At 41.3% G+C, this 23,414-nt stretch overlaps 1 pseudogene; it reads left to right on the forward strand.

Annotated features, from left to right (window-relative positions):
- Window positions 1–10,628: 10,628 nt before the first annotated feature.
- LOC127664770 (cytochrome P450 2A12-like) lies at window positions 10,629–20,347 on the forward strand (annotated as a pseudogene).
- The last annotated feature ends 3,067 nt before the right edge of the window (window positions 20,348–23,414 follow it).

Genomic DNA, 23,414 nt, shown 5'->3' on the forward strand with positions numbered 1-23,414 from the left:
GGTCACTTGATCTTCGACAAAGAAGCTAAAAACATCCAGTGGAAAAAAGATAGCCTTTTCAATAAATGGTGCTGTTAAAAAAAGGACACTGTTAAAAAAACAAAATGGCAACCATCAAATTGGGGAAGGATATTCACCAACCCCACATATGATAGAGGGCTAATATCCAATATATACAAAGAACTCAAGAAGTTAGACCCCAGGGAACCAAATAACCCTATTAAAAAATGGGGTACAGATCTAAACAAAAATTTTCACCTGAAGAAATTCGGATGACCAAGAGGCACCTTAAGAAGTGTTCAACATCATTAGTCACTAGGGAAATGCAGATCAAAACAACCCTGAGATTTCACCTTACACCAGTCAGAATGGCTAAGGTCAAAAACTCAGGAGACAGCAGGTGTTGGCGAGGATATGGAGAAAGAGGAACACTCCTTCACTGCTGGTGGGGCTGCAAGATGGTACAACCACTGTGGAAATCAGTCTGGAGGTTCCTCAGAAAACTGGACATGAGACTTCCAGAGGACCCTGCTATACCTCTTCTGGGCATATACCCAAAGGATTCCCCGGCATGCAATAAAGACACATGCTCCATTATATTCATAGCAGCCTTATTTATAATAGCCAGAAGCTGGAAAGAACCCAGATGCCCCTCAAAGGAGGAATGGATACAGAAAATGTGGTGTATTTACACAATGGAATACTACTCAGCAATTAGAAACAATGAATTCACAAAATTTTTAGGCAAATGGTTTGATTTGGAAAATATCATCCTAAGCGAGATAACCCAATCACAAAAGAATACACATGGAATGCAATCTCTGATAAGTGGATATTAATTAGCCCAGAAGCCCTGAATATCCAAGGCACAAATTGCATAACAAATGACTCCCATGAAGAAGTATGGAGAGGGTCCTGATCCTGGAAAGGATTGATCTAACATTGGAAGGGAATATAAGGACAGAGAAAAAGGAGGGAGGTGATTGGAGAAGGGATGGAGAAAAGATGGGACATATGGGGAGGGGGGATCCGGGAAAGGGGAAATCATTTGGAATGTAAACAAAGGATATAGAAAATAAAAATATTTAAAAAAAAAAAAGAAGTGAGTTGGGATTTTGATGGGGATTGCGGTGAATCTGTAGACTGCTTTTGGCAAGATGGGCGTTTTAACTATATTAATCCTGCTAATCAACAAACATGGAAGATTTTTTCCATTTTCCGAAGTCTTCGATTTCCTTCTTCAGTGATCTGAAGTTCTTGTTGTATAGGTCTTACACTTGTTTGGTTAGAGTCACCCCAAGATACTTTAATGTTGTTTGTGGCAATTGTGAAGGGTGTCATTTCCCTACTTTCTTTCTCAGTCTGCTTATCCTTTGAGTATAGGAAGGCTACTGATTTCCTTGAGTTGATTTTGTAACCAGCCACTTTGCTGAATCTGTTTATCAGCTGTAGGAGTTCTCTAGTAGAGTTTTTTGGGGTCACTTGAGTATACTATCATATCCTCTGCAAATAGTGATAGTTTGACCTCTTCCTCTCCAGTTTGTATCCCTTTGACCTCCTTAGGTTGTCTAATTGCTCTAGCTAGGACTTCAAGAACTATATTGAAAAAATATGTAGAGGGGGGGCAGCCTTATCTGGTCCCTGATTTTAGTGGGATTACTTCAAGTTTCTCTACATTTAGTTTGATGTTGGCTACAGGTTTGCTGTATATTTCTTTTACTATGTTTAGATATGGGCCTTGAATTCCTGTCCTTTTCAAGACTTTTAGCATGAAAGGATGCTGAATTTTGTCAAATGCTTTTTCAGCATCTAATGAAATGATAATGTTTTTTTTTCTTTGAGTTTGTTTATGTAGTGGATAGCATTGATGTATTTCCATTTATTGAACCATCCCTGCATCCCTGGGATGAAGCCTACTTGATCATGGTGGATGATCGTTTTGATGTGTTCTTGGATTTGGTGGACAAGAATTTTATTGAGTATTTTTTTTGCATCGATATTTATAAGAGAAATTGGCCTGAAATTCTCTTTCTTTGTTGGACCATTGTGTGGTTTTGGTATAGGCATAATTGTGGCTTCATAGAACAAGTTGGGTAGTGTTTCTTCTGTTTCTATTTTGTGGAATAGTTTGAAGCGTATTGCTGTCAAGTCTTCTTTGAAGGTCTGATAGAATTCTGCACTAAAACCATCTGGTTCTCTGCTTTTTTTTTTTTTTTTTTTTTTTTTTTTTTTTTTTTTTTTTTTTTTTTTTTTGGTTGGAAGGCTTTCTATGACCTGTTCTATTTATTTAGTGGTTATGGAACTGTTTAGATGATCTATTTGATCGTGATTTAATTTTGGTATTTGGTATCTGTCTAAGAAATTGTTCATTTCTTCCAGATTCTCCAGTTGTGCTGAATACAGGCTTTTGTAGTAGGATCTGATAATTTTATGAATTTCCTCAGTTTCTGTTGTTATATCTCCCTTTTCATTTCTAAGTTTCTTAATTTGGATACTGTCTCTGTGCCCGTTGGTTAGTATGGCTAAGGGTTTATCTATCTTGTTGATTTTTCCAAAGAACCAGCTCCTGGTTTTGTTGATTCTTTGTATGATTCTCTTTGTTTCTACTTGATTGATTTCAGCCCTGAGTTTGATGATTTCCTGTCTTCTTCTCCTCCCGGGTGAATTAGCTTCTTTTTGTTCCAGGGCTTTCAGTTGTGCTGTTAAGCTTCTAGTGTATGCTCTCTCCATTTTCTTTTTGGAGGCACTCACTGCTTTCATTGTGTCCCATAGATTTGGACATGTTGTGCCTTCATTTTCATTAAATTCTAAAAAGTCTTTGATTTCTTTCTTTATTTCTTCCTTGACCAAGGTATCATTGAATAGAGTATTGTTCAGTTTCCATGTGTATGTGAGCTTTTTGTTGTTTTTATTGCTATTGAAGACCACTTTTACTCCATAGTGATCTGATAGGAGGCATAGGATTAGTTCCATCTTCTTGTATTTGTTGAGGTCTGTCTTGTGACCAATTATATGATCGATTTTGGAGAAGGTACCATGAGGTGCTGAGAAAAAGGTTTATTCTTTTGCTTTGGGATGAAGTGTTCTATATATATCTGTTAAATCCAATTGGTCCAAAGCTTCAATTAGTTTCACTGTGTCCCTGTTTAGTTTCTGTTTTCCTGATCGGTCTATTGAGGAGAGTACAGTGTTGAAGTCACCCACAATTATTGTGTTAGGTTCAATGTGTGCTTTGAGCTTTAGTAAAGTTTCTTTTATGAATGAGGGTGCCCTTGCATTTGGAGCATTGATGGTCAGGATTGAGAGTTCTTCTTGGTGTATTTTTCCTTTGTCCAGCAAGAAGTGTCCTTCTGCATCTCTTTTGATGACTTTAAGTTGAAAGTCAGTTTTATCTGATATTAGAATGGCTACTCCAGCTTGTTTCCTGAGACCATTTGCTTGTAGAATTGTCTTACAGCCTTTTACTCTAAGGTAGTTTTTGTCTTTGACACTGAGGTGTGTTTCCTGTGTGCAGCAAAATGTAGGGTCCTGTTTCCTTATCCAGTCTGTTATTCTATGTCTTATTATTGGGGAATTGAATCCATTGATGTTAAGAGATATTAAGGATAGTGATTAATGCTTCCTGTCATTTTTTGATGTTAATTTTATATTTGAGTGGTTATCTTCTTTTGGGTTTGATGAAAGAAGGTTACTATCCTGCTTTCTCCAGCGTATAGCTTCCCTCCGTGTACAGGTGTTTTCACCCTACTATCCTTTGTAGGACTGGGTTTTGGAAAGATATTGCATAAATTTGTTTTTTTCATGGAATATCTTGGTTTCTCTATCTATAGTGATTGAGAGTTTTGCTGGGTATAGTAGTCTTGGCTGGCATTTGTGTTCTCTTAGACTCTGCATGAGATCTGCCCAGGATCTTCTAGCTTTCATGTTCTCTGGTGAGAATTCTGATTGGTCTTCCTTTATATGTTATGTGACCTTTTTCTCTTACTGCCTTTCATATTCTTTCTTTGTTTAGCACATTTGGGATTTTGATTATGTTACAGGAGGTATTTCTGTTCTGGTCTAGTCTGGAGTTCTATAGACTTCTTATATATTCATAGGCATCTCTCTTTTAGATTAGGGAAGTTTTCTTCCATAATTTTGTTGAAGATATTTGCTGGCCCTTTCAGTTGTAAATCTTCACTCTCATCTATACCTATAATACTTAAGTTTGGTCTTCTCATTGTGTCCTGGATTTCGTGGGTGTTCTGGGATACAAGCATTTTGCAGTTTGCATTTTCTTTGACTGTTGAATCCATGGTTTCTACGGTATCTTTGGCATCTGGAATTCTTTCTTCTCTCTTTTATTCTGTTGATATTTGCATCTATGGTCCCTCATTTCTTCTCAAGGTTTTCTATCTCCAAAGTTGTCTCCCTTTGTGATTTCTTAATTGTTTCTACTTCTGCTTTTAGATCCTGGATGGTTTTGCTCAGCTCCTTCACTTATTTGTTTGTGTTTTCCTGTAATTCTTTAAGAGATTTTTGTGTTTCCTTTTTCATGATCTCTGCCTGTTGACCAAAGTTCTCCTGTATTTCTTTAAGTGATTTTTGCATTTCCTCCTTATTGGCTTCTATCTTTTGACCCATATTCTCCTGAATTTCTTTAAATGATTTTTGTGTTTCCCTTGTAAGAGCTTCTAACTTTTGATCATTTTTCCTCCTGAATTTCTTTAAGATTTATCTATGTCCTTCATGTGTTCCTCTAACAGCATCATGACCAGTGATTTTAAATCCAAATCTTGTTTTTCTGGTGTGTTGGGGTATCCAGGACTTGCTGTTGTTAGATAATTGGGTTCAGATGCTGCCATGTTGCCTTGATTTCTGTTAGTAACTTTCCTATGTTTGCCTTTAGCCATCTAGTTCTCACTGGTGTTAGTTGGTCATGTTGTCACTGTGTGGTGCTTCAACCTCCTGTGAGCCTGTAAAGCTATTTCTGTGACATTGGATGACTGGGTTTCCCCTGGCACACATTGCTGATGTGCTGCCTTCCTCTTGTGTGCTGTTGGAGCCCTGCTGTGCCTTGCCCCAAGCAATGTTATACTTGGGTTGTCTCAGTGAACCTGGTGCTCCCCGACTGCTCTGTCATGGAGCCAAGATGGTGGCAGGGAGTCCCTCCAAATGCTGATCACCCAGTAGGGCACAGAACCCACGACCAACTGGCACACAGATGAACGGCTGATCTGCCCAGGTCCTGGGTACAGGCATACCCTTGGTGGTTTGCATCCCCAGAGATCTTAAACTCAGGCTATCTCAGTACCTGGTGCTGCTTTTCTGCTCCAGCAGGCAGTGAAGATGAGGATAACATTTGACAATAAAGAAAATATTCAACAAAACAAAAGAAAAGGGAAAAAAGAAAGTCATGGTCATGTTATAAATTGATTCCTCTATCCAGGGAGATCCAAGAAGTTGAGTATTCAGGGACTAAACCATCAACCAAAGAGTACACATGGTGTTACCCATGGCTCCAGATGCATAGGCAGCAGAGGATGGCCTTTTTGGACATTAAAGGGAGGAGAGGCCCTTAGTCCTGAGAAGGTTCAATGCCGCAGGGTAGGGAAATACCAGGACAGGGAAGCAGGAGTGGGTTGATTGGGGAACGGGGGAAGGGAGATGGTATACGGGATTTTCAGGGGTGACCAGGAAAGGGGACATTTGAAATGTAAATAAAGAATATATCTAATAATAAAAATAAATAAATTAAAAAAAAGAAGTTGAGTATTATTACTGGTCACATGAAATTCTGGTCTGGACCATACTGCTTGATGCATCCGTGGTGGGTCAGGAACATAGCCCCAGTAGACTTTACCAGGTGTGAGAACTGTGATTATCATCAGTAAGGGAATCAGCAGGAGGGTGGGATTGTTTGTTCCATTTGTTGCACCAGCCTCTCTGGCAGCCACCATGCCCCATTTTCTCCCTGTGAAAAAACACAAACATGACCTTGTCCTCATATGAATACAGGGTCGGGTCCGTGCCATTGGACTGTCATAGGATCCTTCCACTTCATTGAAGCATATGTAGTGGAAGTGTGGGGATGCCAACGTCCATGCACATGCAAATTTAAATAAATTAAAATAAAAGGGCATGGTTTAAATAATTTTGTGGTGTACGGGGGTATAATTCCCCCTTTTTAAATCTTATGAAGATACTGTTTTTAAAGTTCCCTGGGCATGTTTCACAATAGCTTGTCCTTGAGGATTATAAGGAATCCAAGTAATATGTGTAATATTAAATTTTTGACAGAAGTCTCAAATGCTTGACGGCACTAGCCAGTTCCATTATCTGTTTTAATCTGAATTGAGACACCCAGCATAGAAAAACAATGTAGGCAATAACTAATTACATTTTTTAGTTGCTACTCCTGTTGAAGCAGTTTTAACAAGACGATCTGCAAAGGTGTCAATAGTCACAAGTACTTATTTTAATTTTCCAAAATCAGAAGTATGAGTAACATCCATTTGCCATAATTGATTAGGTACAAGTCCCCAAGGATTAATACCAGAATATGGTACAGGAATAAATTAAGGACATTCAGGGCAAGTCTTTCCAATTTGACCTGTACATTCTCTAGAAATACCAAATTGCTGTCTCAAGCTATTGCTATTATGATGGTGTAAAGAATGAGAATGTTCAGATAATTGTTCCTCTGTAAAGCCTATAATCTGCCTGGTATGTAAATCTGCTGTGTCATTGCCCTCACTAAGGAGTCCAGGCAAGCCTGTATAAGCTTTTAAATGTCCTATACAGTAAGGATCAGTTCGTTTTGTCAAATTAAGTTATTTTTACATAAATAATTGCAAAATTTGAGAATTAGCAATATCTAAAAAGGTAACAGTTTCAAGCAATTATAAACCATGAGCTATATATATTGGCTATCAATATATAAACTAGAAGCTTTGTTTTTCAACATTTCAAAAACAGTGGCTACAGCACGAAATTCAATTATGTGCTGAAGCAGGGGAAAACTCAAGAGAATAGACATGTGACCCAATTACATACGCTGCTTTCCTATTAAATGAGCCTTATGCTGTCTGTAAATACTGTAAGTGCATTCTCTATCAGCTGCATGCATAAATTTACAGGAAATACAAAAGCATGCATAGAGGAAAATTGTAACAACTTGTCTTTTGGATAGTGATTATCAATTTCTCCTGCAAAGTTTGCATGTGCAATCAGTATTCTGCAATAACCAATTTAATTGCTGTTTGGAATAAGGAATAAATATTTCATCAGGTAGTGATCAAACAAAGCAATAAAGTTCCCCTGAGTCACTGGGTCTGGGGGTTTAATCAGGATTGCCAAAAACAAAACAAAAACAAACAAAACAAAAAACAACAAAAAAAGGAAAGTCACACATTCCTTGGCTGTGTTTACCTTGATCCTTGCATTAGCCCAAATCCAAATACTCTTATCTGATCTCCTCCCCTCTGAGCCCAGCAACAAGTATTTGCCAACTTTTTATAAGCAGCTCTAAGAGCTCTCCTCACTGGTGCAGCTCTGAATGGACCAACTATCCAAGGTTTCCCAGCAACCCACAGAGAGCCCTTCCTAGTCTCAAGGAGAAGCTACTCTCAACACTCTCAAGCTATCTAATGCTTGCATACAAAGCTGCTAGGACCACCCTAGGGGCCCTACCTGGTGCCCTCCTTGTACTTTAATGAGAACAACTGCCAAGCTTCTTTGGCACCTGAAGTATAAAACTAAGTTTTACTCATTCAATACCAACCTCTTTCTCACTATAGTGCCTGCCTATGTCTTTGATTTCCTGGGTCCATCTGATATCATAACTGCCAGTGTGTCTTTCTGCCTACTTCTGATGATGTTCTCAACACTCCACTCATCTGCCTCTGTCCTTGGTCCTCATGTAACCCCCAGGGAAGGCAGTGCCAGGTAAAGGAGTGACCATAATGAGGTCACCATTGAAACAGCCCAGTTGGCATTAAGACCCAAATGACCAAGCACAAATTAACGTAATCTTTCCAGAATACAATGTGTTCACCAAAAGGTTGTTGTCCTTATCATACCTTAAATAACTTTGGGGATGGTGGTAGAGTTCAGCAGGTAAAACTCACCAAGCTTGATGCTCAGAGTTCAATGCCATGATCAAAGAAGAGAATCAAGTCCCTACAAGTTGTGTTCTGACCTCTACTTATACACTGTGGCACATGAACATGTAATGTGTATACACATACTCATACTCATACACATACATAAATAAATAAATAAATAAATAAATAAATAAATAAATAAATAAATAAATGTTGGAATTCCCATTTGTTTGTTTATTGAGGCAGGATGTCCCTGTGTAACAAACCCTGGCTGTCCTAGACTTGCTTTGTAGAACAGAATGACCTCAAACTCAGGGATTCACCTGCCTCTGCTTCCTGAGTGCTGAGTGTGCCACCACACACAGAAATGTTGATTTTTTTTAAAAAAGAAATTCAGTAAGATAAGGTCAGCATGGTCATCTATTCCTCCTCTTCTCATAGCCTCAGCATCCCAGGGTCAGCCTATGCTCTCCACACTGGAGTTGGCCTGAATCTCTGCCATTAATCTTCCCTCTGTTTACTAAGAGCAATCCCTGAAAAATGAAGAAATGCTAATGCACCTTCAAAGGGAGCTGTCACTTCACAAGCACCCACTGTGCACAGTTTGTAGGACAACTAAGATACAGGATGCCCACAAACTTGGATTAGAGAGTTTGACCCAAAGGTCTTTCAACCATGTGCTCCATGGGAAATATGGATACTGATTACAGATGCATCCTGTATCCAAGTGAGCCACCCTAAGGGTCTTAATGGGAACCCAGTAGGAGACTTTACCAGTTAGAAGTCTTCTGACAACTGGGGTTTCTCCATATTGGGAGTTCAGCTTGTTATTTCCCAAAACCTCCACAAATCCTTCACCAACATTCTGATTTATTTTCCTCTAGTCTGTGAAAAGATCTGCTAAAATATAGCTGCAGTTTTCTACCCTTTTCCAAGCCATACATAGACAGGGAAGGTTGCCCATGCTAACCTGAAGTTGAGGCTCCTTTTAGAACTCTGTGCGCCCATCAGTGGTGATGCATGGCTTTAATCCCAGTGCTCAACAAGCAGAAGCAAGTGAATCAGTGTGAGTTTTGGGCCAACCTGGTCTACAGAGTGAGGTCTAGGATAGACAGGGCTACACAGAGAAACTCTGTACGGAAAAGAAAGAAGAAAGAATGAAAGGAAGGAAGAGAGGGAGAGAGGGAGAGAGGGAGGGAGAGAGAAAGAGAGAAAAAGAGAAAGAAACAAAAAAGAAAGAAAGAAAAAGAAAGGAAGGAAGGAAGGGAGGAAGGAAGAGAGAAGGGAGAGGGCAAAGGAGGGAGAGATGGAGGGAAGGAGGGAGAGAGGAAGGGAGGGAGGGAGGGAGGGAGGAAAACCACATATATGAGGACACAGTACAAGACTAATCTGGGCTCAGGTGCCCACCTTAGTCTCCTACTGACATTTCCATCCACTTCTACCAGAAACTCAGCACCCACAGATCCTTCTTGCCATGTGCCCTTCCAGTCCACAGCTTTGAAATCCTTCCTGTTTTCCTTGCTAATATGTTTCCCCTGATAGAAGGACAAAAGTATCTGGACTCTAGGGCTCCAGAAATGAGGCTTTGGTTAAGAGCACTTTGTGCACTTGTGGAGGATCCAGGTTTTATTCCCAGCACCCACAGAGTCGCTCACAACTGTGTACAACCTCATTTCCAAAGGATCCCTCTATATCTTCTGGCATCTTTGGAAACTGTGTGCAAGAAAAACATTCAAATACATAGAATTTTAATACAATATAATCCTTAAAGAAATAAAATAATCTTTTTTGTATATATAAAAAAAAAAGATTCAATGCCAGGACTGGAAAGATGGCTCAGCAGTTAAGAGCACTGATTACTCTTCCAAAGGTCCTGAGTTCAATTCCCAGCAACCACAAGATGGATCATAACCATCTGCAATGGGATTTGATGCCCTCTTCTACTGGGTCTGAATGTGAGTGTACTCATATATATATATAACAAATAAATAAATCTTTTAAAAAGGACATTCACTGTCTGAAGCCATGCATCCTGTATTAATCCAGTGAAATCTAAGTATTTGAATTCTATCTCAGGCCACAATGCTCACATCTATGTGGGCTCTTTTCATCTACTCAGCCATACAAACAGATTTTTAGTTCTAGATTTGATCTGTTGGACCCAGACATGGTCTCCAGATAATGGCCACGGTCCCCACTACAGTATCCTTCTCACTGTAGCCTTTGAAGAGTGTATTGTAGATGGCCTGCTCACCTCATCCACTGAACTCCCCAGCTTGGTCCTCCAAAACCTCTTTGACTACATTGTATTCATGGAGCACCACAACCCAGCAAGGCTTTAAGTATTTTGAATTAAGCCTGGCACCGAAAGGTCTTCCTCTTTGCCTGTGTTGTGGGTGTTGCAACACAGACAGGGTCAATATTAGGAGATAGGATTGGGATGTAAAAGACTCAACTAGACAAATAGGAGCAAAGGCCATCCTCTGTTCCCGGGAGTATAAAGGTAGTATCTTGTCTATCAGCCTGTCAATCCTCACTGGCACCATGCTGGGCTTGGGGCTGTTCCTGGTAGCCACACTGGCCTACCTAAGTGTCATGGTCTTGACGTCTGTCTGGCAGCAGAAAATCAGGGGGACATTGCCTCCAGGACCCACTCCTTTGCCTTTCCTTGGGAATTACCTGCAGCTGAATAGGAAAGACATATACAGCTCCATCACACAGGTATCACTGGATGAGGACATGGAAGTACAAGAGGCTGCTTGATTTTGGATGTTCTTGTCGCAGAAAATTCATAGAGTAATCCAAAGTCTTATGTTAGTGGTGTTTAGAAGGCTATGGATCTATTGCAAGTCTTTGGTTTCTTGTTTGTTTGTTTGCTTTCAATCATTTGTTTGTAGGATATCACTTAATCTGACCTCTGTGTACTAGCCCAGTTAAGTCAATAAGTCATCTAACAGCACCCATCTGCCTCACATCAGCTCCATGAGCGCTACGGTCCCGTGTTCACCATCCACCTTGGGCCTCTCCGGCTTGTGGTGCTTTATGGATATGATGCAGTCAAAGAGGCTTTGGTGGACTAAGCTGAGGAGTTCAGTGGACGAGGCGAAGAGGAAACCTATAATACACTCTTCAAAGACTATGGTGAGGAGGATACCACATTGGGGGACATGCCCTGGGATTTGTTGTACTCACTGAAGTAGCTTGCCTCCTAACTCACCTCTCCTTTCAAGGCTGTACTGAGCCCTCTGATTTTCTCTTCATATCCATGTTGAATGTTGCCTTCACAGTTACCCACCCTGACATTTCTGAAATGTGTGACTGTAGACAGACTTTGTTCTTCTTTCTTTCACTTTTCTCCATCCTCTTCTTCCACCCTTTCAACCTCCTAACACTAGGTAGGAGAGAAAAAGAGACAGAAGTGAAAGGGGACAAAATTATTGCTAGACTACTTCCTGTTGATTAGGAGTGATGAGTTCCTTAGGGCAAATTTGATCTTCACTGTCAGGATATCTAATTTCTTGGGGTTTTATTTTTAGACAAGACTACTTAACAAACCACAACCAACAGCAACCAACTCACCTCTCAGGGTCCTAGTATTTATATATCCTCTGAGGAATCCCCAGAATTCTAAATGTCACACACTCTCAGAAACTATCTGCAACTGGCAAAATCAAACCTCCCCTAGAGCATGAGGCAAATCACAGTCCTCTACATCGAACAATCTGAAGAAACCCCATATCCTATGCCTCTGATTAAAATGAAAACATATTCCCATGTTACTTCTGTATTTTTCAAAAAACCCAAAATTCTCATTGCATGTGACCATTGCTCCTGGCTGCTCCCTAACTCAATGTGTCTCTTCTCTTTACTAAATGTCCTCTTTCTGTGTATATCTCTCTTAGAACCTCTCGACATTCTCCTACATTGACTATTCCTTTTTAATTTTGCTGATATTTTTTATCTTCTTTAAACATTTTAGGTTCTTTTATCTTCCTTTCTGTGTATGAGTGTTTGCCTGTGTGGATGTATATGCACCATGTGTGTGCCTGGTAGAGGTCAGAGAGATCATCAGTCTATATACAGTAGGACTCACAGATGATTGGAAGACATTATGTAGATGTCTGGACAGGAACCTAGGTCCCCTGCAGAACAATGGGTGCTCTTAACCACTGAGCCTTCTTTTCAGCCCGTGATATGTTTTTATTTTGCTGCTTTCCCCTTCTACATTTAACCCTAATTTTTTTCCCTTTTCTTCTTCTAATTTGAGACTCACAAACATCTGCTTCTCCATTTCCTTCTTTCACCTGCTGGTGACAGCCTCTTCAGATGGCCTCTGCTTCTCTGTCTCCCTGTTTCAATCTGTTTATAGCCCAACTAAGAATCACCCACAACCTTCGTTTTCACCCCAGATTTTAGCCCCTTTATCCTTTGTCTTTGCCTATCTGAGTGCCTCAGTGTTATGAAGTTTGGGGACAAAAGTGTCTCTGAAGCCAAGATGGTACTGATAGCCCAAACAAAGACTTATACAACTCATAATGGGGAGAAAAATGAGCTCATTTGGGGTCATTTATGCAGTGAGAAACAACTGTCAACTTGAATAATGTACTAAAGTCACAGCACCTTCTAAGCTTCTATTTCATGAGGCTCAGTTTACAACAGAACTGATATGAATGTGAGCCTTGACAAAGGTGCAGCCAGTGCCCACAGATACACTCACCCTCTATATGTTTTCAATTATTTATTTTATTTTTAATTTTGTGTATTCATTGGGGCCCTGAGTTGGCATAATAACAGAATGAAATGAAAATTTTATCCACACTCAGAGCATCAGTGGCAGGTCTCAGGCACACTCTACTGACCCCTCTGGATTGGCTTTTCAGATTCTTTATTTTGACTTTTCCGTGTATGGGTGTTGTGCTCACATGCATAGCTATACACCATATGAGTGCCTGCTGTCCACGGAGTCAGATCTCCTGAACTGGAGTTTCAGAGCTGCCATGTGACTGCTGGGATTCAAATACCTCTGCAAGATCAGCCAGTGCTCTTGAGTGCAGAACCCTCTCTCCTGCCCCCAATGCCTGTATTTTTTAAATGCTGTTTTACATACTTCATGTATTGTCTATAAGATGAGTAAATTCTTATAGAAAGTTATAGTCCAATAAGTGCTGGCCAAGGTGACAAAACTTCAAAATGACCTAGAACAACAAAAATAATCATTCTATGCAAAAAAAAAGCAAACTAAAAAGAGAAAGCACACAAAGAGCCAAATACCTTTACCACATTAACGCTGCGGTTATAGTTTAACACAGAGGTCAGAGAATGCATCTGTTTCCCTGAAGAACTGAGAGACACAGAAAGAACTAGTACCACCTGGTGTCAAGATATAGATGTGATTACAGCTTAGGCCACATAAACAAAACCAGAGCCAAGGACCAGCATGCAGTAAAAAATGAAAAATAAATAAAAAATATCCCAGCTCCGGGTTCCTTCCCATCTTTACTGGATGAAAGACACACACTGCCTTCATATTTTATGCATTACAATAGCTGGCAACTGCCTACCCTCCATGCTGTTAGAAATCATGTCCTTATCGATAACCCTGAGTTACTGCTTTACTAGTTTCTATGTTCCATCTTTGCTGCCTCTTGACCCTATTGAGCAGCCCTCTGGGCCACGTTCTCTTGGCCCTTCGCACATGGTGGCTCTCCTCCCTTCTGCTTGTTCTTCTTCCACAGATTCCACAGAGGCTCCTCCTTCCCATTCTCCATCCCCATGGCCTCTAACCCAGGAAACCTAAACCCCACCTATGTCTCTTCTCCATAACTATTGGCTGCTGGTGTCTTTATTTACCAATCAGAATTAACTGGGGCAGAGTCCCTCAGGCTATGTGCAGACTCCAAATCTTAGAGACACCAGCATTTAGCATTACAATAAACTGTAAGACACAACCTCAACACCAGAGTACTTTTGTCTGTAGGCCTTCCATGTTTTAATGGGGATTTGCTGTTTTCAGAAAATGCTCAATCTTGCTTGGTTTAGCCATTTCAGGGAACCAGAGCAGCTAACCAGCATCAAAAGGCATGATGGGATTGGTCCAGCTAAAATATTGAGGACTAGTCTCCCTGCATTCTGAGTCTCAATGCTTCTGTCTGTTTGTAACTTCCTGTTTCCTTGCCTGGGTGACTTGTCCCAATTTTCTTACTCTGAATGTGCCTGATGCAGGGTCTGTGTTTGTATACTCTGTGTTCTTTCCATCTCTATTTATCTTTGTCTCTCTTTTTTCTTCTTAGAAGCTCTTTCCAGTGTGGGCCTGCTCCTTCCTCAGCCTCAGTCTACCTCTCTCCAGCTCCCATGTTCTTATCTCTACAGGTGTGACATTCAGCAGTGGGGAACGGTCCAAACAACTCAGGCGATTCTTCATAGCCACACTGAGAGATTTCGGTGTGGGCAAGCGAGGAGTGGAGGAACGTATCCAGGAGGAGGCAGGATGTTTGATCAAGATGTTGCAGGGCACTTGTGGTAAGCAAGAGACCATTAAGTGTTTGGGCAAGAGAAGACACTTCTCTGACACCACCAAGAGCCTATGGGTTGTGGAGAAGGAGGGTGAGGAAGACCACCTACCAAACAATCTCCAGAATCTGGTGCTGAGGGGTTGGTGCCTCACTCCATGTCCATACCATTCACTAACTCTTTTCTGTCATGAGCCCAGTGTCTTCCCAACAATGTCACCCCTCTCAGGAGCCCCCATCGACCCCACCATCTACCTGAGCAGAACAGTCTCCAATGTCATCAGCTCCATTGTCTTGGGGGACCACTTTGACTATGAGGACAAAGAGTTCTTGACACTGCTGCAGATGATGGGTCAAATAAACAAATTTGCAGCTTCACCCACAGAGCAGGTAACAAACTCCAGTTCTGCCAATTGCCCTTGTAGTGTCCCACATTGGCCATACACACAAAGGGCAAGGACTTCACCAACTCTCATCCCCACAAACATAAGCTCCCCTCAAAACCAGCCTTTACCCTCAGATAATTTAACCATTACATCAGAAGCCATGGGAGCTATCCAGTACTCAGAATCTAATGATATCTGGATACCTCAAATAGCCTGAGAACAAAGCTTGGCTCTCTTCCCTGGGCAGGTTTTCCCAGCTTCATCTCTAACACATCCTCTGTGTGGTCCTCCTGAAAGTTGAGAGCCCTGCCCAAGGGAGGCAAGTGAGCACCTCAGGTCCCTCCTCTATTCCTGAACACCTACCTGATTCTGCAAAACTGAGGCCAATGAAGTTATTCAGCCCATATACACTGCTCTCCCAAAATATCCCACTGGCACAATGGCACAAGAGTCACCTACATGTCCCATGTAAATTCAGGGATAAGTAGACAGGCACCTCAACCAAGGAAACCAATCACAGACCTCTGGACAGACTGTTTGCCCAAACATCCATGAGAGTGCCTCCCAGCCACACACAGCCTACATCAAAACAATGTCTGACAGGTGTGTTTGCCACGCCTTATAAGCTGAACCATCCCACGCTGAAATCCTGACTATGTAAAAACAGATTCTAATCTCAAACATGTATCAAGACACCTAAACATAGCCTTCCTGGATGCCTAAACATCTAGATACATGAGTCACCATGACACTCCTGGCCTGAACGTTACAAGCCTGGAGAACGGGTCTGATCCAAAAATCGGTTAAAGGGTTAGTTGAATGTCCACTAGTGTCCCCTTTTGATACACCTCGTCTGGGTTCTAGGACAATGATCCTCATTCCTTAAATCACCTGGAAAACTGCTCTCTCTGGAGCTTCAGCGACAGTTCAGTGGTTTAAGAGCACACACTTCTTAAGTGTGAGTTCAGTTCCCAGTACTTAAGACATTTCACAGCTCTAGGGGATCTGACTTTAGACACCTGTGCTCATGCACTCACACATAATTAAAAGCATATTATAACAACAACAACAACAACAACAACAACAAAATGAATATAAAGAGTTCTTTAAAGAATAAAGTGGAGTTGCTGTGTATTACAATCCAGCCTCACATAAATAAATTAGCACCTGGATGAATGCCTTGAGACAAGTCCCACTCCCACTGGGTGTTGCCACTGACAAGTCTCATTCCTATCTTTTCTCTTTCCACCCCCAGCTCTATGACATGTTCCATTCAGTGATGAAGTACCTGCCCGGACCACAGCAGCAGATCATCAAGGATACTCAGAAACTGGAAGACTTCATAACCCAGAAAGTGAAGCAGAACCAGAGTACCCTGGACCCCAATTCCCCACGGAACTTCATAGACTCCTTTCTCATCCAAATGCAAGAGGTGATCCCAACATCTAGGGATGGGACATCTAAATAGGGCAGCTGGAAATCACCCTGGAAAGGGAGGAACAGAGGCCCATTAAGTCCCTATGATGCTCCTCACAGTCCCAATGTTAGTTAAACATCACTCTTCCATCTGCTAAGCCTTCCTTATCCAAGCTAGGGTGTGAGCAAGCAAATTACCATGGCAACCACCATTCTAGTATCCCCCCCCAGGAGACACTGTTCTCAGTACATCCTACTATTCGCCTACTTACCAGGCACTGAAGCTCTTATCAAAGATCCTGTAGAGCCTAGATCTCACAAAGAGGGAAAATGTGCCCATAGTTGCATGCTGAAGTCATGCAGACAGGAAACTGAGGGCCCTTTCCTCTGTGGCTCTTGGGCTTTTGCTGTCAACCACATGGTCTCCAGCATTTCCTATCTCCATTAGGAAAGACACATCAGGGGCCCAGGCAACATGGGTTTTTTGTGTGATATCAAAAGGCTTCCTTCATTCACAGGTGAGAAGAAAGGTCATGGAATTCTATTACATGTGTAGGTCAAAGGTCTGGTTAGGGGTTCTACTATGAAGTTGTTTTAGGGAGGAGAGACTGACATTTAAATTCTGGTCTGTGTCTCAGATCTATCTCTAATAACAGACTTCATCATGGCATCTGGGGTCTTTCTCACAGTCCTTACCCCTCACTCTCTCAATATTCCAACCATGAAATGAGTGACAGACAGTCACCTAGACCTAGAAATGAGCAATGCTTCTCATGCAACCCCAAGGCTCCACACAACCTGGACACTACCTTTCCCAGCATTGGTCTGGACCCTTTGAGAACTAGATCCAAAGAAAAGTCCAGAAATGGTGACTGTTGGGTCCCTCTCCTCCATGAGGAACTTAATCCACAGTTGGTGGCTCTTGAGAGAAGAGGAAATAGAAAGGAGACTTATTAGAAGTAAGATAGAATTCAACAAAGTGGAAAATAGAAGATAATAGAGAGGAATAAGTTTAAAGTGCATTTCACATATATGTCTAAAAATGAGGACTCAGGGTTCAGTAGGTATGGAAGGGGATTCATCTAGGAGGTGTTGGGGGAGGTGTGTGAATATATCCACAGTAGAATAAATGAAATTCTCAAAGAATTAATAAAAATATTTATAAAGGAATGACTAGAAAGTTTTAGAAATTTAAAACCCTTAATGTTCCCAAGAGGATGACAAACTGATAGATTGTTCTCTCTCTCTCTCTCTCTCTCTCTCTCTCTCTCTCTCTCTCTTTAGGCACAGGAACAAAATGTCAATTCAGAGTTCCACATGAAGAACCTAGTAATGACGTCATTAAGCCTCTTCTTTGCCGGGTCTGAGACAGTCAGCTCTACACTACATTATGGTTTCCTGCTCTTCATGAAGCATCCAGATGTGGAGGGTGAGGCTGTGTGGCATGGAAGAAGTTGGGAAGCCCAGATGCTCCAACTCTTTCCAACCTGACAGTGACCCTCACCTCTCCCAGGTCCCTGGATGCTCAGACATGCTCTGCTATGCAGAATCAGGGGGATATTAAATGAATGCATAAACATAATTCTCACTAACTGTTTAAAATATTAGACATTCCCAAATTGATTTCCCAATGGATGACAGATCCCTGCTCTCTGGTTCCTGCCCTGGCTCCTCCTTCTTCTCTTCACCATGATTCTGTCATGAAAAGGATAAAATGACCCTGGCCAACATTTAGGTTTGGAAATATGTTTCCAATGGTCTATATGCCTGTCATTTACAGAGACATCTAATGCATACAGTGTCACACATGTGAACTATTGCACCTGCTTTGAGGCCTCTGGACTTGTAGAAACACCCCATCTCTCCTTGTCTTCCAGCCAAGGTCCATGAGGAGATTGACCAGGTGATTGGCAGGAACCGGCAGCCCCAGTATGAGGACCATATGAAGATGCCCTACACCCAGGCTGTGATCAATGAGATCCAGAGATTTTCTAACTTTACTCCCTTGGGCATTCCTCGAAGGAGTATGAAGGACACTACTTTCCGTGGCTCCCCAAGGTACAACTGTGCCCATCCAGGAGGGGCTTCCAGCCCACTTCCTGGTGCCTCAGTGTCCCTATCCATCCACAGCTAAGTAACTCCACTCTAATTCCCCCAACTACTATGTGAGCCTCACTAGGATCATCTGATTGGATTACTGTCACCTCACTTAGACTTAGTGCCTCTGGAGATTCATCCACATGCCCCCAACTTGTTGTCCTATTGCTTTGAACTCCAATTTCTATCTGCTCTCCTGCTTTGCTACCTTCAAATATCCCAATTCCTAGGCTGGAATCAAAGGCCTGGTGTCATAGCCTATCTCAGAACATGAACCCCGTGGACTCAAATCTCCTATTCCTGGGGACACATATCACATTATCTCAAAACTCATACTCCCTAATGCCCCTCCCTCAGGAGACCCCCAACTCTGTGCCTTTCAGTTCTCTTCATTTAGGCCCTAGCACTTCTTGGGGTCCTTCCTCCATTTATCCATCTTCTCAAACTCCTTTCTTCTCCCTTCCAGGGCACTGAAGTGTTCCCTATATTAGGGTCTCTTATGACAGACCCAAAGTTCTTCCCTACCCCCCAAGACTTCAACCCCCAGCACTTCCTGGATCACAAGGGACAGTTGAAGAAGATCCCTGCTTTTCTGCCCTTTTCTGCTGGTAAGAAAACACTGGGTTACAGGAGCACTGCTCATACCAACATGGGTAGCTCATGCCAGGTCCTCATCTGTGATGCAGCCCAGGGTCAAGCCAACCAGTTGCAACCCTTGTTCCTTCCAGGCACCAATCATCCTGGATGCAGATCAAAGGATCAATGGGATCAGTGATCTCTTTCAGAGAGAGAGGGTGGGGGAGGGAGTTTTTAAAGCAGTTTTAAATGATTTTTGTTTTGGTTCTCTTTATTTTTTAAAATAATTTATTTAATATGCATTGGTGCAAGGTTGTCAGATCCTTTGGAACTGGAGTTACAGACAATTATGAGCTGCCATGTGGGTACTGAGACTTGAACTTGGGTCCTTTGGAATAGCAGACAGTGCTCTTAATCACTGAGTCATCTCTCCAGCCTTATATTCAGACACTTTAAAGGGGGACAACAGTCAGGTGGTGGTGGTACATGCTTTTAATCACAGCACTCAAAAAGCACAAGCAAGTGGATCTCTGAGTTCAATGCCAACCTGGGGCTATGGAGTAAGTTACAGGACAGCCAAGGGTACACAGAGGAAACACTGACTTAAAAAAACTAAAAGTAAATAAATAATAGATAATGGTAGATATGTAGATAGATAGATAGATATGTAGATAGATAGATAGATAGATGCATACATGCATGAATGCATACATAAATACGTCTATGACAGACAGATAATTAGATGAATAAATTAGAGAATCCACATTTGAGAGTATAATTGATAATTGGTAGAGGAAGCATTTAGACTTCTCATTGATCCAGACTACCATGACTTACCCCACTTTGTGTGTAGGGACACTGGGGTTCTGAGAGGCTTAGGAGTCTTTCCTAATGATCCCTCACTCTCCAGTGTAGAAGCTCCTTCCCCCTAAGAGAACACAGCTGCACACTGGGTACTGAGGCAAGGCAGCAGTGAGAGCTGTGCCTGTGCTCCTTCCCCCTCTCCCCCTCAGGGAAGTGATTCTGCTTGGGAGATGGCCTGGCTAAGATGGAGCTCTTCCTCTTCTTCACCACCATCTTGTTGAACTTCTGTTTCAAGTTCCCATTGAAACTAGAAGACATCAACGAGTCCCCCAAACCCTTGGGGTTTACCAGGATCATACCAAAGTACACCATGAGCTTCATGCCCATTCGATTCTGGGTTGAACCGAGGTGGTGCAAGAGGGAGGGAGATCTTGAAGTGGTGCCAGGAGGAAGGTGGAGTGAAGAGAGAAGATGAAGACCGGGGATTAAGAAGGGACCATGTGTTGAGTTCACCGAACTCTCATTTTGCCTCTGGGTAGTAGATTCTGCACATATGTTAAAACATAGATTATTTTAGGGAAGATATCGGTGTAGAATTATTGCTTCTGTCATTTCTTAAAGCAGTTATGCTCCTAATTCTTAAAGAAGGATAGCATTGTTTGCACAGAAACACCATTGATTTCAATCCCCTGAATAGCACTGAAATTACTTCTGTTGAGTAAACTTTTATGTCATCTTATAATAAAAGCTGCAAATGCCTTTTGTTTCTATTTATTTACAAAAAAACTTTTCTATATGTACCCTTGAGAACAGATTTTGAAGAAGTCATTTAAGATGATAAAGCATTTGAATGGTACAATAGATGCAAAAAAATGAGTTTAAAACGAATGTTTGCTTTTACATTAGTTGTTTATCTAAAATAAAACGATTTTGTACATAAAGTTCAATAATATATATATAAAATAAGGGACCACGTGCATTGTAACCGCAATAAGAAGAAGAAATAGACACAGTGGGCAGCAGTAACAATGGTTGTCACTCACTGAGCAAGGGTAATTTGCCTCTGGAAAACTCTCTGTCCTTCTCTCAATACTATAAACAACAGCAACATGTTCCCAAGCCCAGTGTACAGGTCACAGAGATGGTGCTTACACATTTGAGTCTAAACTGAGGTTTAAAAGACTCAGGTTAGCTGAGTTTGAGGCAAGGGAGGAATCTACACCCCACATTCAGGAGAGAGGGTACTGTGAATCTGTAGGAATCCAGCCAGGATTACACAGTGAGAACTTATCTCAAAAAAGCAGCAACAGCAAAAAAACAACATCATTTAAATCATGTTCTCATAGAGTGTAAGAGTCCAGCACATATGTAAACACAGATCTGTACCCACAGCCATTTGGTCAGGGTTTTTATTTTTGTTTTGTTACAGTTGTTTGTTTAAGGATTATGTTTTTCTTATTGTATTGTACCTGTCTGTTGGGAATATTTAATTTACATTTACTTATTAGTGTGGGTGGTAGAAACCAAAGGACAATTTTTGGAAGTGTTGTCTATCCTTATACTTGTGTTCCAGAACTCAAATTCAGGTGGTCAACCTTGAACTGAAATGCAGATGGTCAACTTTTACCAACTAAGACATCTGACTGGCCCATTTAGGCAGTTTAGGCAGTTTTCTTTGTTTCTTTGTTTCTTTGTTTCTTTCTTTCTCTCCATCTCTCTCTTTCTTTCTTTCTTTCTTTCTTATTTTCTTTCTTTCTCTCTCTTTCTTTTTCTCTCTCTCTCTTTCTTTCTTTGTTTCTTTGTTTCTTTCTTTCTTTTTTATATATACACTCTATCTGCATGTTCACCTGCATGCCAGCGAGGGTATCAGACCTCATTATATATGGTTTTGAGCCACCATGTGGTTGCTGGGAATTGAACTCTAGACCTCTAGAAGAGCTGCCTTAAATGGTAGCCATCTCTACAGCACCCTAGACAGTTTCTTAATGTCACCCTTTCCTCAAATGAAATGACAAGGACTTGGGATATTATTCCATACCCTGAATAATCCTGTCTGATGTGTTTTTCCCACAGCCATGGCAGACAACTGATATAGCTCCAACACATACTATTCAACAGCCTTGCTTTCTCATGCACACCTTAACCACCTGAACACCTGTTGTGCCTCACCTCCTGCCTGCCCTGTGCCAGGTAAGGCCACTGTGTCTGACTCAGTCTGGGAGATAAAAATCACTTTGGCAGAATCCAGGAGAACATTAATTATCATAGATCAGCTAGGATGTGTGTGTTCATGCATAAAGTGTACATGGCTGTGTAATTGCCCATATGCCATGTACTCTGCATGAGTTTCTGAAGGTAGAGGCCTTTGAGCTTACCAGATGGGCCCAGGTAAAGGTCTTTGAATCTCCTGCCTGCTCTCACATGATTCAGTGTAAACCTATACATCAGTATCAGATTCTTCTTCTTCTTTTTTTTGTAAATTAAATGCTACACATAGGGATGAAGAGATATCTTATCAGATTAAAGAGATTGTCACTTGTGATGGCTATTCTTGGCTGTCAACTTGACCAGATCAGGAATTAACCAAAGCCCAAGGGCTGGGCACACCTATAAGCATTTTTTCTTGACTGAATCATTTGAAGTGGAAAAATATATTCTAAATTCAGATCTTTGGAGGTGGAAGGGTTTACCGTAAATCTTGGCCATGCCTTCTAAGGCTGCCTATATAAAAAACATGAAAGAAGGAAGCTCTTGCTCATTGCCTGCTTGCCCTCATTCTCACTGGCAAATCTACTCCTTCACTGGCATTAGAAACTATTTCTCTGGGATTCCAGCACATATAGAAGACTACCTGAGACTACCAGCCTCATGAACTAAACAACTAGTGTATTTGTGGAGCCTTTGATGGCAGACAACCATTATTGGATTAGCTGGAAGACAGCTTGTAATCCATTCATACATATATTATATATGAATATATATACACATATAATACATATATTTCTGTTTATATATTATAGATATAATATATATTTATGTCAATATATGATAAATATACATATAAATAATGTGTGATTCATTCTATCAGTTCTGTTTCTCTAGAGCAGTGGTTATCAACCTACCTAATGCCGCAACCCTTTAATACAGTCCCTCATTGTGTGGTGACCCCCAACCACAAGATTATTTCCTCAATACTTCATATCTGCAATTTTCCTAGTGATGAATCACAATGTGAATATCTGATATACAGGATATCTGATATGTAATCCTTGTGGGACTGGTGGCCCACAGGTTGAGAATCACTGCTCTAGTGAACCCTGAGTAATAAATTAATGGTTCTAGAGCAATGGAAGTAGAAGGATTATTTTTTTTATTATTTTTAGTGTTGATTGGATATTTTCTTTATTTACATTTCAAATATTTTCCCCTTTCCAGGTGTCCCTGTCAGAAACCCTCCATCCCACTCACCACCCCCCCGCCTCTATGAGGGTGCTCCCCCACCCACTCCTATCCTCCCCCACTTGCATTCCCCTACACTTGGG

Source organism: Apodemus sylvaticus, chromosome 1 (assembly GCF_947179515.1).
Source record: "Apodemus sylvaticus chromosome 1, mApoSyl1.1, whole genome shotgun sequence".
In the NCBI taxonomy this organism is placed as follows: domain Eukaryota; kingdom Metazoa; phylum Chordata; class Mammalia; order Rodentia; family Muridae; genus Apodemus; species Apodemus sylvaticus.